This window comes from Carcharhinus amblyrhynchos, chromosome 14 (genome assembly GCF_965287045.1).
Source record: "Carcharhinus amblyrhynchos chromosome 14, sCarAmb.v2.hapA, whole genome shotgun sequence".
Lineage (NCBI taxonomy): Eukaryota > Metazoa > Chordata > Chondrichthyes > Carcharhiniformes > Carcharhinidae > Carcharhinus > Carcharhinus amblyrhynchos.
In genome coordinates, this window is record NC_137337.1 from 10,538,724 (window position 1) to 10,555,117 (window position 16,394).

A 16,394-nucleotide genomic window follows, 5' to 3' on the forward strand; every position below is an offset into this window, starting at 1 on the left:
CTTTCTAATGTGCAAAGGGAAAAAGACTTAACTTGACAGTTTAATGTGCATGCAATCCTTTTGAAATTTGGGTACCTTTCATACTTTAACAGTATTTAGCATTAATCTAACAATCATTCCCACTAATTGAAAGGCCAACAATGAAACCAAATGAAAATCCAACTGAAGTTACAGAACTCTAGAAGTACACAATTCAATTCCATGAAACTAATTTAAAAATAGTGCTCCTATTAACAAAACATTTTTTTTAAAGAACTATTTAAACCATCACCATCTCTCTTCCTTATCCATCACTGCAACTTTGTATTCCAGGGTAACTGTTAGATTGTAGTCCAATTTCAACTAATTTGCAGTCTTGAATTCATTACTAGAGAGGAGAGTATCAGTTATATGTTGCTTCAAAGTCAACTGCCCAGATCTGCCAGCCTTCTGTGACAGTCTTGACACAACTCCATGGGAATTACTCAAAGGCTGGGGCAATTCCTCTGCCATCAGAGCCACTGAAAAAGTTGCTGACTCCCAGTTAGAGCTGGATGGTTACTTACTCAAATAGCTACCTAAGAAAAAAAGATGGAACAGAAAAATCCTGGACTAACTCCAAGGGAATCATACAACTGACTCTCCAATCCTCCCACATCTCACCCTCTCCACCCCAACCCCCAACCAACCAACAGAGCTGGCCTCCACCCAACCAAGTCCCCCTCTTTACCCAATGCAACAATTCACTCTTTAACAGGATGGATGTTTGAGGACTTTTAAACAGCAGCTGGTACTGTAAAAAGTCAGGGATGGCTTCTACGCAGATTGTCTTTGCTGCTCTGAGGATCCGCCATTGGCAATCATAGCACTTTCAAGGTTGCAATTATAACATTTTGTCCATCAAGAGTCAGACACAGGGGTGCAGAATACTTAGGCCAATGTTGACTAAAAATATCGGATTCATGATTTTCATGGGGCTGTAACCTTCCAGCCTCAAACGCCCTCCCCCGGAGATTCACAGTTAAGGATTGCACAGCAATTGTCCAGGAAGTGCAAACTTCTGATGGGCAATTGTCTTGTTCTGGGATCCATCCAAAAAAAAAGTGAGATTTCAATTGGAAACTTTGGATGATTCCCAACCCCCGGTGCTAAAGCTCGATTGCTAACCTACCTCCCCCATCCCCATGTCTAACTACCATTCCCCAACCCACCCATCCAACTTACCTGATACACTTACCTTCTCCCTGGCTTGCCAAAGACCAGTAAGCCTGGCTGGATTTATCTGATTTACAGCAGCTGGTGCTGTTAATGGGACACGGCTAACGTACCTGCAACTGAGCTGCCTGACCACAGATTTTACCTGGCCGAGTCTGAAGTTCAGGTGAGAAAGGGTCGTCTGGATTCCCAGGCAAGTAACATCAAGCAGAAAAGCAATCCAAGTCAATGGCCACTCCGTTGGAAGTTATGGCCCATGATGTCTCAGCAACATGAATTAAAGATTGGATGCAACACCATTTTCTGCTTACTTTGCTCTGCAATAACAACTTGTCAAACATCCCAAGGCACTTCATAGGACAGTCAGTGACACCAAGCAACACAACTGATAATCAAAACTTGGTAAAAGAGACAGGCTTTAGTGTAAGAGATGGGCGAGAAGATTTAAGTTATCAGCATAATTTAGAGCAGTGGTTCCCAGTGTGCTGTGAAGATCCCCACCCCACCCCCAAAAGTGTGCCATGATAAAAGATTCAAAATTACACTAAAATTAACCTGCGTCTTCAGATCTGCGGTTGGCATCTGCAAGACCCAAGCCGATGCCAGCTGGGAAAGAGCCGCAAATGTATGGTTTAGATTTTTAATGTTGATCAGGCCATGCTCATGACAACGGGACCTGGAGTCGAAAACAAAAATAAGAGGTACCACACGTGGACTCAAAGGGCACACAAATTATGGGAGCGAGGGGTCTTAAAAATAAAATCAGGTGATAGGACAGGGAGAATTTAAAAACAATTTTCCTGATAAGGGAAGAGGAGAGAGAAAATAGTGTGCCTCAATATTTTTATAAAGAGAGGTGTGCCATGATTTACAAAATGTCGGGACCATCATACTGTATGGAAGAGGCCCTTCGGCCCATTGAATCTGCACCTACAAAACTACAATAATCCCCCTTTCCAGCACTTGGCCTTGAATGTTATGACATTTCAAGTGCTCAATGTGGAGTGGTTTCCTGCATCTACTACCCTCTCAGGTAGTGTATTCCAGGCTCCCACCACACTTGGGTGAAAACATTCTCTCTCAAATTCCCTCAAAACCTCCGGCCCCTTACTTTAAAATTATACCCCCTCATTAGTGACCTTTCAACTAAGGGGGCAATTGCTTCCTTTCCACCCAATCCATACGCCTTGATCTGGTGTTTCCCGGCAATCTCTCGGCCTTCTCTGATCTAAGGAAAACAACCAGCCTATCCAGCCTCTTTTCATAGCTCAAATGCTCCATTCAGGCAAAGTCCTGGTAAATTTCCTGCGCAACCTCTCCAATGCAATCACACATTGCTTTTGTGAAGTGACCAGAATCTCCCTCAATTTTTTAGCTGTGACCTAACCAAAATTTAGCACAATTTAAGGTGGGAATTTCAGATCTTGAAGTCTAGATAGCAGAAAGCACAGCTATCAGTGGGAAACAACTAAAAAACTGGAGATGTCGAGAATTGCAAAAGGGTAGATGTTACAAAGGGTTATAGGGCTGGAGAGAGGGAAAGAGAGAAGAAAGAGACCAAAGAGTGCCAATTAAGCACTTTCTGCAGTCACCATTAATGTCTGAAACACCACAGCCAAGTCCTACAAACTGGAGTGTGATAATGATCAGAATCTGTCAAGTCATACTCAACACTTCTGTGGAATCATATCAAAATCAACCAAGACTCAAGTCCTTTACCAACCCACCCCAGGGCAAGATCCAGTCTCTCCCTCCACAAGGATCAATGGAGAAACCTTCCCAAACATGGAACATTTCCCCTACCTCAGGAGCCCTCTCATCCAAAGCAAACGTTGATGCAGGCATCCAACACTGTATCTGATTTGTGAGCACCGCCCTCAGACAAGAGTCTTCAATGACGACAACACCAAGATCCTCATGTACAAGGCAGTCATCCTCTCAACCCTACTATGCGGCTCAGAAACTTGAATACATACAGGTGTTACCTCAAGGCCCTGAAAAGATACTATCAATACTATCTCAGCTGGGGGGACAGGCGTACTAACATCAGTGTCCTTGAAGGAGACTAAAGCACCAGGATTGAGGCCATGGTCAATCTAAACCAACTCCACTGGGCTAGCCATGTGCTTAGGATGCCAGAGTCCCAAACGCCAAAGCAAATCTTTCTCACCCAGCTCACGGAAGGCTCCCAAACAAGAGGGAGGGCAAAGGAAGCACTTCAAAGACTCCCTGATGGCTTACCTCAAGAAATGCAACACAGACATCAACACCTGAGAGACTCTTGCTCAGAAGAGGCCTACTTGGAGAAAGCTCCTGATCAAAGGTACAATTCTACAAGGACAAGAGCAAGAGAGGCCTGGAATAGGATCTAAGAACATGGAGAAAGGAATTGCAGCAATCTAGGTCTAAGGACCGAACACAATCCCTGGAAACACCTGTCAAACGTGCAGTCAAAGATGCAGCTCATCAGCCACACAAGAACCCACAAATCGCATGTCCAATAACACAGGGGTTTCTTAGATGGACAATCATATGCTTTGGTGAGTGATCGCCAAAGAGTAATAATCTGTTTTAATGATATTTGCTGAATAATTCATTATATAGCACCGTTAATGTAACTAAAACATCTCACTATTTCTTGGAAGCGCAAGATAGGTAAAGTGAGTGGGCAAAAATATGGCAGATGTCAGTTAGTCACCTTGGCAGTAAGCACAGAAGAATCAGGTTACCTAAGTGGCGAGAGATTGCAGAATGTTGTGGTACAGAGCAACCTGAGCATCTTTGTAAATTAATCACAAAAAAAAACAACATGCAAGTACATTAGAAAGACAAATGGAATACTGTTTTTTATTGCAAAGGAAACGGAATATGAAAGTGGAGAAATCTTGTTACTGCTGTACTGGACGTTGGTGAGACTAGGCCTAGAATACAGTGTATAGCTGTGGTCTCCAAACTTAACGGAGGGGCATAGTTATATTGGAAGCCGTTCAGAGGAGGTTCACTAGGCCAATTCCTGGGATGAAGGAGTTGTCTGATGAGGAAACATTGACAAAGTTGTGCCTATAATCGCTAGAGTTTAGAAGAATGAGAGGTGATCTTACTGAAAAGATTCTGAGGGATTTGACAGGGTACATGCTGAGAGGATGTTTCCGTCATGAGAGAATGAAGAAATAGGGAACACAGTTTAAAAAGAGATTGTCCATTTAAGACAAAGATGGAGTTGAGGCCGCAATCAGATCAGCCATGAGGTTATTGAATGTTACACCAGGCTTGAGGGACAAAATGGCCCATTCTTGCTCCTAATTCTTAGAAACATTTGATACTAACATAGCGATATCAAAGGCAAGCGAGCAAAAGCTCAGCCAAACAGTATGCTTTAAAGAAAGATTGGTGGAGAGGCTAGGAGGGCCTCAGTAGCTGATGGCACAACCACCAGTGGTGTAGCGATTAAAATTGGGGATACAAAAGAGGCTAGAATTAGAGTGCAAATAAATTGGGAAGGGAATGCAGCAGGATGAGATTTCAGAGATAAGGATGGGCAAGGTCATGGAGAGATTTGAAAACATGCAAGAACAATGAACTACCTCAAGTTAGGGGAGGATACAGTACAAGGCCAGCCAGGAGTACAGAACAGTTAAGAGGTAACAAAAGATTTGAGCAGGTGACCTGAGGGATGGGTGGAATTTGGATGTTATAGAAGTAGAACTAGATCTAGATAGCCTTAGTGAATGGGGTGCGTGTAGTTGGCAACTATTCCGGTGGTGAACTGCGAAACCAGCTTTGCAAACAGTCTGGTTCAGCTACAGTTAGAAGTTTCACTACATGAGGTTAAGGTCCAACAGGTTTATTTGGTCGTAAATACCACTAGCTTTCGGGGTTTGCCCCTTCCTCAGGTGAGTCACCTGATGAAGGGGCAAACCCCAAAAGTTAGTGGCGTTTACTACCAAATAAACCTGTTGGACTTTAACCTGGTGTTGTGAGACTTCTTACTGTGTTTACCCCAGTCCAATGCCGGCATCTCCACATCAGCTACAATTGCCAGACTGATAGAATTTTGATGTGATTTATTATTGTCACATGTACTGGGATACAGTGAAAAGTATTGTTTCTTATGTGCTATACAGACAAAAACACAGGGGTGAAGGGAAGGAATGGAGGATGCAGAAGATAGTCCTACAGTCATAGCTAAGGTGCAGAGGAAGATCAGCTTAATATATAGTAGGTCCAAATGTTAAAAAGTCTGATGGCAGCAGGGAAAAAGCTGTTCGAATTGGTTGGCACCTGACCTTAGACTTTCGTATCCTTTTCCTGATGGGAAAATTTGATTTATTATTGTCACATGTATTACCACAGAGTACACAAAAAGCAATATTTTTCACTATGCATGCAAAGCATACCATACATAAAGGAAAGAGGAGAGTGGAGAATGTAGTGTTACAGTAATAGCTAGCATGTAGGGAAAGAAGGTGGAAGGGAGTATACCCAGGGCATGTGGGGTCCTGATTATGCTGGCTGCTTTTCCAAGGCAGTGGGAAGTGTATACGGAGTTCATGGATGAGAAGCTGGTTCACATGATGGACTAAACAGCCCTTTATTGTTTTTTGCAGTCTTGGTGAGAGCAGGAACCCTACCAAGCTGTGATACATCTGGAAGGGATGCTTCCTATGGTGCATCTGTAAAAATTAATGAGTCATAGCAGACATGCCAAATTTCCTTAGTGTCCTGAGACAGTAGAGATATTGGTGGGCTCTTAACTACAGTGTCAGTATAGAGGGACCAGGACAGGTTGTTGGTGATGTGGACAGTTTGAAACTTGAAGTTCTTACCCTTTCCACTTTATAGGAAACGTGGTTTGACACGGGGACCCAAGAATTGTGGGAAGATCACTGGGCTAGTAACTCAGAGGATCAAGCTAATTTCCTGGGGCTATGCGTTCAAAACCATGATTCAATCAATTTTAAATATCTAGAATTGAAAGCTAACTTCATGGTCACCATTACAAAGACCGTCATCAGCTCAACTGGTTCATGGAATGTCCTTCAGGAAAGGAAATCTACCATCCTTGCTTGGTCTGGCCTACATGCAGCTCCAGCCCCACAGCAATGTGGTTGAGTCTTAATTGCCCTCTGAAATGGCCTAGCATGTCACTCAGTTCAAGGGAAATTAGGGATGGGCAATAAATGCTGACTTGCCAAGGGATGCCCACATTCCATTGAAAAATGGATAGAACAGAAGCTTTGGTTTTTCCAATATTGTATTTAATTAGAGGATATTTCTTCCCATTCTGCACTACATGCTGTCTGACATATTAAAGTGAGGGACGCCGATATATAAAAACTGACCAAGGCACTGCAGAGAACCCCCCCACCCAGTCATCTTCGAATAGCGTCATTAGATCTTTAAGCGCTGCTCGAGCGGATCCTGAATCATTGTCTCACATGAAAACCAGCACCTTCTGCAAGTCCAGCTCATCTTTTGCAATATAATAAATACATTGTTTGTCACAAATGTTAATTTTCGTTTACATGGCTCTATAAATCTGAAAGGCCCAATGGCTTTAGTTGGTTCAATCACAATTCAGTAATCCCAATTCTATTATTTGAGGAATTAGAAATAAAATGCAAAATTTATTGATTTTGTTTATTCACCACATACTCATTTTTCAGGTTTCTTCGCTAGTGCAGCTCAGGCTCTCGATCTGAATAGGGAGATCTTTGCACTTCTTCAATCTGAAAGAAGCTGAACTCCCCTTTTTCAAACTGCCAACAAAAATCAGTGGTATTTTCACCAGAATTTCAGTCAAGCATAAATAACAGGCATTTGAAATGGTGGAAAAACCACTCAGGAATACAATTACAGCTTTTTGTCTTTCGAAATTTGGGTCCCACCCGAAGCAATTTGAGCTGCTGAACAAATGAGGGCAAGTAATGGTTCTTGCAAGTCCGTTCCCCAGTGCAGGTAATTCATGGAACAACTTAAACCAATATGCTTTCACGTTTATTACCTTGACTATTATTTCACTCATTGCTGCCTTGTAAACAGCAGAGTAGTAACAGCAGAGTGATAACACTAACATGCACACAACTGTTCTGCTGACAAGAGCCAGATGTCTCACAATGCCAGGTTAACTTTGAAACTTCTTACTGTATCCACCCTGTCCAACACTGGCATTGCCACATCAAGAGTCAGAAGGTCTTGGGCACCAGAGCATACTATCAGTTTAGCTTATTTAGTGTCACAAGTCGGGCTTACATTTAACACTGCGATGAACTTACTGTGAAAATCCCCTAGCCCCCGTGTTCTGGTGCCTACCTGGGCACACTGAGGGAGAATTTAGCATGGCCAATATACCTAACCAGCATGTCTTTTGGACTGCGGGAGGAAATCAGAGTATGAAGTTAATTACAGTAATGTCCAAAGAGACAAAGAGCCAAAAACACTAATGCACAGGAACAGGCCCTTTAGCCCTCCAAGCCTGAGCTGATCACACTGTCCAATCTACACCAACCACCTGTATCCCTCTTGGGGGTTGAGGTGCATAGTCCTTTAAAATGCCATGAACAGATGCAGAAAATCATCAAGGCAGCTGATGGAATGCTCACTTTTATATGTACAATTTAGAAATATAAGGACGCAGAAGTTCTTCTGCATCTATACAAAACCATGGTTGGAGAACTGTGAGCAGATCCGGACACCATACCTTGGTAAGAATATACTGGCCTGGGAGGGAGTACAATGTAGGCTTACAAGCATGATACCTGGACTTCATGGGCTTAATTATGAGGAGAGATTATACAAATAGACTCGTTAAGAGGTGATCTGATCGTTGTCTTCCCCTGTTAGTATCTTGAAGAACATAAGAACATAAGAAATAGGAGCAGGAGTAGGCCATCTGGCCCTTCGAGCCTGCCCCGCCATTCAATAAGATCATGGCTGATCTGTCGTGGCTCAGTTCCACTTTCCCGCCCTCTCCCCATAACCCTTAATCCCCTCTCTTATCAAAAACCCATCAACCTGCTTCTTAAAAATATTTAGCGAGGCAGCCTCCACCACTTCAACGGGCAGAGAATTCCAGAGATTCACCACCCTTTGAGTGAAGAAGTTCCTCCTCAACTCCGTTCTGAACCGCCCCCCCTTTATCTTGAGGCTGTGCCCCCTAGTCCTACTGTCTTTTTTGAGCGGGAAGAGTCTTTCCACCTCTATCCTATCCATCCCATTCATCATCTTATACGTCTCAATGAGATCTCCCCTCATTCTTCTAAACTGACTAGGTCGATAAAGATAAACTATTTCCACTGGTTGGAGATTCTAGAACCAGGGGACATAGTCTAAAAATTACTGCCAGGCATTTCAGGAGAGATGTTAAAAAGCACTTCTACACACAAAAGGGTGGCAGAGATTTTGAACTGTTCCACAAACAGCAGTGATGCTAGGTCAGCTGTTTTAAGGGATACGGGTCAAAGGGGTTAGGCCACACATCAGCCATGATCTGATTAAATGGCAGAACACACTCAATGGACTGAACAGCCTACTCTTGTTTCCATGTTTCTAATTAAGGCAAGTCAGAAGTTTAACTAGCTTCAACCCTTTTTAAATGCAGAATGAATAAGTACCAACTTAGCCCTATCCCTTACATGGTTTGGGTCCTCAATGAAGTACTTAAATGATAAAACGTATCAGTGCATGCAGTGTAGGAATAACGTGTTGGTAATTTGTAACACTACATTCTGCGCCCTCTCATTTCCTTCCCTGTTAATGGTATGCTTTGTCTGTATGGCGTTCATGAAAATACTTTTTACTGTATCCCAATACATGTGACAACAAATCAAAAAATTGATAGTTTTGTTACCTGAATTTGTCTTTTCATGGCAGTACTGTGTTTGTAAGATTACAAGGTCTATAGATTGATTTTTCAATGCAAGATGCATTGCAATTTTAGCTTTCGGGTTCAGAGAGTGCTTCTTGAATAAAACTCTATTATAAACGTAAGTTGACTCATAACTGCATTCATCAGACCACATCAGCTTTACACTGGAACCATGCTCCCAGTAACTGATGCACACACATGGTCCGAACAACATCATTTCAGCAAGGTGCCAAAAAGGCAATAGCATGGGGAATAAAAGCAAAGTACTGTGGATGGTGGAATCTGAAACAAAAAACAGAAAACACTGGAAAATCTCAGCAGGTCTGACAGCATCTGTGGAGAAACAATTGACGAAGGGACAGTGCTTCGAAAGCTTGTGGTACCAAATAAGCTGTATAGGGCATTGGTGAGGCCGCAGCTGGAGTACTGTGTGCAGTTTTGGGCGCCGCACCTGCGCAAAGATATTTTGGCCTTGGAGGGAGTGCAGAGGAGGTTTACTAGGCTGATACCGGAGTTGAGGGGGTTGAGCTATGAGGAGAGACTGAATAAACTGGGCTTGTACTCGTTAGAGTTTAGAAGAATGAGGGGAGATCTCATTGAGACGTATAAGATGATGAATGGGATGGATAGGATAGAGATGGAAAGACTCTTCCCGCTCAAAAAGGACAGTAGGACTAGGGGGCACAGCCTCAAGATAAAAGGGGGGCGGTTTAGAACGGAGTTGAGGAGGAACTTCTTCACTCAAAGGGTGGTGGATCTCTGGAATTCTCTGCCCGTTGAAGTGGTGGAGGCTGCCTCGCTAAATATTTTTAAGATGCGGGTTGATGGGTTTTTGATAGGAGAGGGGATTAAGGGTTATGGGGAGAGGGCGGGAAAGTGGAACTGAGCAGCGACAGATCAGCCATGATCTTATTGAATGGCGGGGCAGGCTCGAAGGCCTACTCATGCTCCTATTTCTTATGTTGTGAGACTTCTTACAGAGAATTGAGCCAGCGTTTTGAGACTGGATGACCCTTCGTCAGAGCAGTCAAAGTATGGGGAAGACTACTGTAAATATTAGATTTATAGCAGTAAAGCATAAAAGGGACTGCGCCAAAGTTTGACAAATGGCCAGTTTGTATTTTAAAATAAAAACTCAAGGGTGGCCAAGAGCTAGGAAATTACATGCCATTTGATTTATTCATAGAATCCTACAGTGCAGGAGGCCATTCAGCCTATTGAGTCTGCACTGACCACAATCCCATCCAGACCCTTCCCCCATAATCCTAAGCCACTTGCCCGAGTCAGGGTCCCTGACACTAAGGGGCAATTTAGCATAGCCAATCAACCTAACCCACACATCTTTGGACTGTGGGAGGACTGTGCGCAGTATAATTTGGATAAATGTGAGGTTATTCACTTTGGAAGCAAAAACAAGGTGGCAAATTACAATCTGAACAGAAATTGGGAGGTAGGAGTGTGCAGCAGCACCTGGATGTTCTTGTGCATCGGTCACTGAAGGTAAGCTTGCAGGTACCACAAAGAGGCAAATGGCATGTTGGCCTTCGTTACGAGAGCTTTTGAGCACAGGAGCAGGGATGCATTGTTGCAATTATACAGGACTTTGGTGAGGCCACACCTACCATATTGTGTGCAGTTCTGGTCTTCTTGCTCTCAAGGGAGTGCAGCGAATGTTTACAGGGTTGATTCCGGGGATGGAGGGACTGATGTATGAGGAGAGATTAACTAGGTTAGGATTGTATTCACTGGAATTCAGAAGAAGTGGGGGGGGGCAGGATCTCAGAGACTTTTAAAATTCTAACAGGATTAGACAGGATAGATGCAGGGAATGGTGGGGAATCCAGAACTAGGGGGTCACAGTCTGAGGATTCAGGGTAAGCCATTTAGGACAGAGTTGAGGAGGCATTTCTTCACCCGAAGAGTGGCGAGCCTGTAGAATTCATTACCACAGGAAGTAATCGATGCAAAACATTGAACATATTCAAGAGGCAGCTAGATATAGCACCTGGGGCGAATGGGGAGAAAGCAGGATTAGGCTATTGAGTCGGATGATCAGCCACGATCGTGATGAATGGCACAGCAGGCTCGAAGGGCCAAATGGCCTCCTCCTGCTCCTATCTATGAAACCGGAGCACCGGAGGAAACCCCAGGCAGACACAGGGAGAACGTGTAAACTCCACACAGACAGTGGCCCAAGCCAGGAATCGAGCAAAGTCCCTGGCGCTGTGAGATAACAGTGCTAACCTCACTGTCACATGATTAGTACACAGTTTAAAGTTTTGTTTCAGCACTTTGAGCTTGCACGCCATGAGGAGCTGAATACAAGTCACAGGGGAACAGCATTGAAGTTTTTTCAATGTACCCGCGGAGGGGGGAGGTTGATCTGCTCGGATCCAACCTACTTGAGAGAGCGACAGCTGCTGAGCCAGTGTACAAGCAGGCAGTGTTTCCAAAAGACCCAATAGTCAAGGGCCCGGAAGGCGGGAACTTAACCGCTCCCGAGTTTGGTTCGCCTTGTCTACAACGTTCAAAACGTGGTTTTGAAACAAGTTTTCACAATACCGCCAGGGAAGCGCCACCAAAACCGCGCGATCCCGTGGGGTGGGGGGAAAGACCACGAGTCTCCAACCAGCCCAGAAACAAAAATCAACTCAAAAAGAACATAAACAAGGATGAAAAGATCAGAACCAGCCAGATCCACCTTCCTCCTTAGATTTTGCATTTATTCTGAAGTAAAATTCAAGGCAGAATTCTTTAAACAGGAATCATTTGCCTTTTTTTAAAAAAAACAGGAGGAACAAACAGCACCAAGACTGCTAAATTACATAACTATACTCTGCAAAGAACATACAATACACAAACACTAATTAAATGCAAGTTTACATAGCCATATAAACTGCCCAAGTCCAAAAAGTGCAAAGTTTAAGCGAATCAGAGGCTGCAAAGTTGTCCTCTAACCAGCTTTCTTGGTGGGGGTGGGGGAGACTTAATACAGTATTTACATTATATATCACACACAAACACGACCACCCAAAAATTCGGTTAATACATGCTACTTCATGTGAGCACTGGCAGGATTTTCAAATAAAATATAAATTAAGGTGAGTTTTAAACTATTATTGTTTCCTAGAATCGGTTATGTTTAATAAAGCCTTTTTTTTTGGATAACTGCATTTTTAAGACACTCGTGGTTGTACAGCACACAAACTGATTTCAATGAAACGGTGCCCCCACCCCCCCAAGTTAAGGGAGAAATGAATGATCAGATTATCATCAGAATAAAAAAGAAAATAGTATTCTGTAGTGGAATAATCTACACGTAAAATGTTTTTTAAAAAAGGACCTGACTCGTGCTTCTTTCCAGCGCATTTACCTCCTTCCAAAACAAACGATAGTGAAAACGAAAGACACTCCCCTCAACGTGTCGAATGCCAAAATACAGGCCCCATTCCCCCCCCTTAAAATTAAAACCCCCATGCCCGTTAGAAAGCAAAGTACTTCACTTACCTAATGGTGGTAAATCTCTCCTTCGAGATTCTCCTGAATTGAGTTACAATTTATCCCAGACGAGAAATAGAAATTTTATTCGGGGTGGGTAGGGGGAGAAGCTACCCTCCCAATTTCTGGAGCAATAGAAGAAAGTCTCTTTGGTCTTCGAGAAGCTGTGTTCACTCACTTGGCAACAGTTGTCCCAATAAATGATGGTAACATATAGATTCTCTTGTGTCACGCGTGCTGCTTTTTTTTAAAAAAAACCCTCTCTCTCTCTCTTACAAAGCAGGAGTTGAAAATAAATTAATCTCTGGATGTACACAAACTTAAAGAGGATGGTTTCTCTCCTTGAATCCTCCAGTGAAGCTTTTTTTAAAAATAAACAAAAATCAAAATGCAGCAGGATGGTTTATTCGATTTTTGAAGGAAAAAAAGCTGTAGCTCCTGGACTGGTTGTGAGTAGCTAGCTCCCTTTTCATATCCCACTGCCTCTCGTCTTTTCCCCTCACACAAAAAATCTAACAACCGGTTGCAACCAGTTCTCGCTGGGAGATTCCATCTTCATGTAGGCAGTCGGAAAAAGACGGAAACACCCGAACTTCCACCGAGAGCTTCGCCACTGTAAAACCCAATGTTTATTACCTCCGCCCCCCACACAAAAAAAATAAAATCCAAACCTGCCAGAAAAACAAAACACCTTTATTGTCCTTGTCCCACCTTGGGGTGACTTCCATTTATTGTATTTCTCTCCAGTTCCCCCCCCCAAAAAAAAAGAACCCTGACCTTACAAATTTCATGAGTTGCATGTTTTTAATTTCCATCCACACCCCCCCCACCATTTCACAACAAACGCCTGCTGAAAATACATGTTGTAGCTATTCTCATAGGAATGTCCACATCTTTTTTATATTAAAAAAGGGCTGTGCAATTCACTCTACATGATGTATTTTGGATACCACTGATGGGAGTTAATTTGTTATTTTTTAGTCACAAGGTTGTTACATTTTTTTTACCGCGCTACTGGAAAATACATTGTAACAAACGCCACCATCGCACAGATACAGGCTGTGTGTTTCTTTTTCCCAACCATTATTTTTTACTGGGGGGGGGGGGTGGCCTTTTTTTTCCCCCCAGAAAAAATATAATTATTATATATGTCCATCTAGTCTGTTCCAGTTTCATCCACTTTACTATCTCCTCTCTCCACCCGCGCATTCTATATAAGGTAACAACACTCCCCTCTCTCGCCCGAGTCTTACTCATGAATGAGAAGACGTCACGAATAACGCATAAACAGATTTTATAATGTAACCCTTCTTTTTGGGGAGGGGGGAAGGAACCCATCACTGCAAAAGCTGTTCTTTCTCTCCTCTCAGGCGTGTTTGCGATTAATCAGAAGTTTGTGCAGACTGGGTTGATGTGGTTATTCAGTGGGGAGTTACTTGGTGTTGCTCAGGGCACACACACACACACATACACACAACATTGGGCACGCCTCCTGAGATACCAACCCTCCAGGATTGTTCTGGAGCCTTCTCTGTCGCAAGCAAAAATAGAGACATCAGTCAAAATTTGTGTTTTGTTTTCCTTCATTCTCTCTGATTGCTTTTGATATTTTTTGGGAATGACTGAGTGGATGGGATTATTGAGACACACAGCCATCCAGACACCCCCTCCCCACCTCATCGCGTGATGCAGGGGTGAAAATATTACTGCTCTAAAAATACTAACTAGAACTTTTGCTTTGTCGAGCATCCATTCTTTATTCAAATATATTTTGATATGTTAATGCACCAGCCTATTTAAACGCACACATTCAAGAACAATGTTTTCTTTATGCATGTCGTATCATGGAATCCCTACAGTGCAGGTGGAGGCCATTCGGCCCATCGAGCCTGCACCTACAGCAATTCCACCCCTGCCCTATCCTGGTAACCCGCACCTATTTACCCTGCCAGTCCCCTTGACACTAAGGGGCAATTTAGCATAGCCAATCCACCTAACCCACACATTGGGTTATTATCACAAATTGGGGTGGCACAGTGGTTAGCCCTGCCGCCTCACAGTGCTAGGAATTCAGGTTCGATTCCTGGCTTGGGTCACTGGCTGTGTGGAGTTTGCACATTCTCCCTGTGTCTGAGTGGGTTTCCTCCGGGGGCTCTGGTTTCCTCCTATAGTCTGAAAGAAGTGCTGGTGAGATACATTGACCCGAACAGGCGCCAGACTGTGGTGACTAGAGGAATTACACAGTAGCTTCATTGCAGTGATAATGTAAACCTTACTTGTGGCTAAGAAAATAACTTTACTTTTGGATTATGGGAGAAAACTTACACAGACACAAGGAGAGTGTGCAAACTCTATTCAGTCACCTGAGGCTGGAATTGAACCCCGGTCCCTGTGAGGAAGCAGTGCTGACCTCTGTGCCACCAAAACTATACCTCTGTTGGGAATGAAATACGAGATCTAAGTGCACAGAATATTTCTGAACCTACCCAAGGCTTTGGGATATTGATTTATATGTTTTCAATTGCAATCCAAATTAGATTTTTTTTTCATTAGAGCGTCCTACTTCCACTTCATATTAAATTTGTGAAGGGGAAATGTATATTTTGTGCCAGTCCTGAAAAATAAACTTGCCCTCTCGTCCCTGAACTTGTACCAATTTTATCTCAAGATAAAAGCAAAATACCGCAGATGCTGGAATCTGAAACAAAAACAGAAAATGCCAGAAAAACTCAGCAGATTTGACAGCATCTATGGGGAAAGAATAGGGCCAATGCTTCAAGTCTAGATGACCCTTCATCAGAGCTAAAGGCAAAGAAAATCAGGCAAGGTTTATACTATGAGGGTGGGGAGGGTGCTCAATTGGACGAAGGGAATGTAAATGATGAGAAAGGTGCTGAAAATGTTAATTAAGTGATCAGAATGTGTGAATGGCAGAACAAAGTTACAGATTGTTAGGGAATTACCTCAGGAATGTGGCAGGTGACCCGGTGGGGTGGGGAGGGAACAGTGGTGTGGCTGGAGACAAGATGAAGAGCGAGATTTCAGAAGTGAAAACTCAGAGTAAAAATTGATTAAAATGGATAGAATAAGAAGAAAAGAAAAAATGAAATAAATTGGAAATGGGGTGAATGTGGAGGGGTGGCCATAGATTGGGCAGAAAGAAGGAGCTGATAGATAGAATTCTACAGTGCAGAAAGAGGCCATTCTGCCCATTGAGTCTGCACTGACAACATTCTCATCCAGGTCCTACCCCCATAACTAATGTATTAACCCTAGCTAGTCGCCCTGACACTAAGGGGTAATTTAGCATGGCCAATCAACCTAACCCGCACATCTTTGGACTGTGGGAGGAAACCAGAGCACCCAGAGGAAATCCACACAGACACGGGGAGCACGTGCAAACTCCACACAGACAATGACCCACGCCTGGAATCAAACCTGGGACCCTGGTGCTGTGAAGCAACAGTGCCAACCGCTGTGCTACCGTGCTGCCCATGATACTGTGATATTTATACATATTTACTGTTATTCATGGAATGAGGGCAAGGCCAACATTCAATGCCAAACTCTAAATTACCCCTTAGAAAGTGCTGAGCTGGCTTCAATCCATGTGACATAGGTACTTCCACCGTTCCATTAGGTAAGGAGTTCCTGGATTTCGATCAGTGCCAGTGAAACAATGGCATCATATCTCCAAATCGAATGGTGTGTGACATGGAACTAAACTTGCTAGTGGTGGCACTCTATGCACCTGCTGCCCTTGCTCTTTTAGACAGTAGAAATGGGGGATTTGGAAGGTGCTGTTGAAGGAGACTTAGCGAATTGCTGCAGTGCA

General features: G+C 43.4%; 1 protein-coding gene across 1 annotated transcript in view; it reads right to left on the bottom strand.

Annotated features, from left to right (window-relative positions):
* LOC145352426 (exportin-1-like) overlaps window positions 1-13,107 on the bottom strand; it is a 73,384-nt gene extending 60,277 nt beyond the window's left edge. The window contains exon 1 of the mRNA XM_080202274.1: window positions 12,569-13,107. The gene's annotated coding sequence lies outside the window, so the exon portion shown is untranslated. The remainder of the gene's footprint in view (window positions 1-12,568) is intronic.
* Between the last annotated feature and the right edge of the window lie 3,287 nt (window positions 13,108-16,394).